The sequence below is a fragment of the Nomascus leucogenys genome, chromosome 6 (assembly GCF_006542625.1).
Source record: "Nomascus leucogenys isolate Asia chromosome 6, Asia_NLE_v1, whole genome shotgun sequence".
Lineage (NCBI taxonomy): Eukaryota > Metazoa > Chordata > Mammalia > Primates > Hylobatidae > Nomascus > Nomascus leucogenys.
The window spans coordinates 17,697,476-17,699,041 of NC_044386.1; the positions used below are offsets into that span (position 1 = coordinate 17,697,476).

The window sequence follows — 1,566 nt, forward strand, 5'->3', positions numbered from 1 at the left end:
CACACTAGACATTCTGGCAGATCCTCTATCCTCAATGCTTATCCTTACACATATAAACATGATCGAGATGAAGGAAGGTCATAATCACATAATATCTCACTATGTTCCACTCTGTCTCAAGTGAATAAACTCCTTCTTTTGGAATTCTGTCCATTTAATGAAAGTAATAAGAATGCTGCTCTTTTTTAAAACTAGAATTTTCTTTAAGTACTCAGAAGTTCTCAAGCATGATGATTGGGTGTTTATGAGCACATGTGAGCTGTACCTCCTTTAAATCCTGTTTTGGTGGCAGCATGTTACCCATCTGACATGAAAGAAAATAAGAGAAAAAATAATAATTACCTGCTAAGGTTAAGTGATATATGTGTGTGTGTGTGTGTGTGTGTGTATATATATATATATGTGTGTATGTATGTGTGTGTATGTATATATGTGTATGTGTATATATATATATATATATATATATATATATATATACCTAAACAAAGTAGTATTAATTCATGAAATGTGTACTTAGTATTGTGTGTGTGGATATATATATATATCCACACATATATATATATGGCTTTAAGCACTAGTGTTAACTGGAAATGTGTTAGAGTTAAGTAGCTGTCTAGGCTCACTTGCATAGATTCAATAAGAAGACAGTGAGATGCACTCAAATGGTTCTAGACAGTATTGCTCACCACATGGCAGGCAACGTGGGTTCATAGTTTTCTTTACCTTCCAAATCCCATAGGGGTGGTGAGGATAAATATTTTGTGTTACAGATTGATATTTTATATGTTGAAATCTTAACTTTTAATGTGATGACATTTGAAGGTGTCTTTGGAAGATAATTAGGTCATGAGGATGAAGCCTTCATAAATGGAATTAGTGCAATTATAAAAAGAACCCCAAAGAACTCTTTCTTCCTGTTTCTGCCAGGTGAGGTTACAAAGAGAAGTGGCACTCTGCCACCCGGAAAATGGTCCTCACCAGAACCAACCATGCTGGCACCCTGATCCTGAACTTCGACCCTCCAGAACTGTGAGAAATAAATTTTTGTTGTTTATAAGCCACACAGTTTATGATACTTTGTTATAGCAACTTAAACTGACAAGGACTCTGCACACACAGGGGTTTATGTCACAGCTGAGAAACACTGCACTGTAAAAACCCTCAACTGTATAAGGGATCTGCCAGAAAACCTGCCCATCCTTATCTCCAGAGACACTCTGCCTTGGAGTGTAAGGCTATCCCTCTGCGAAGGAGAAGGAAGACTTTACTCTCCTAGAATGTCTCTGAAGAGAAAAACATCCTCTATGTTTATTACACTGATCAGACAAGAAATCTCTCTCCTAGGGAGTGATATACTATCTCTGACTTCCAAGGCTCTTTGTTATACAAGATTCTTGAAAAGAGCATCTGAGGTGTTAAAAACACCACAGAGAATTGCTTCCAAACAAATAAAAATGATCAGGTTTCTGTGTAGAAAATTGTCAATTCTGAGTGTTAGCTTGATGCTGCATTATTCTTTGCAGTGTTTAAGGTTTTTCATGAATGAAAAAAGGCATGTATTCAGAT

At 36.2% G+C, this 1,566-nt stretch overlaps 1 non-coding gene across 1 annotated transcript; it reads left to right on the forward strand.

Moving 5' to 3' along the window:
- Positions 1-206: 206 nt before the first annotated feature.
- LOC115835788 lies at positions 207-310 on the forward strand. The gene has a single exon (XR_004030805.1). It is a non-coding gene; the product is annotated as a small nucleolar RNA U13 (small nucleolar RNA).
- Positions 311-1,566: the final 1,256 nt, after the last annotated feature.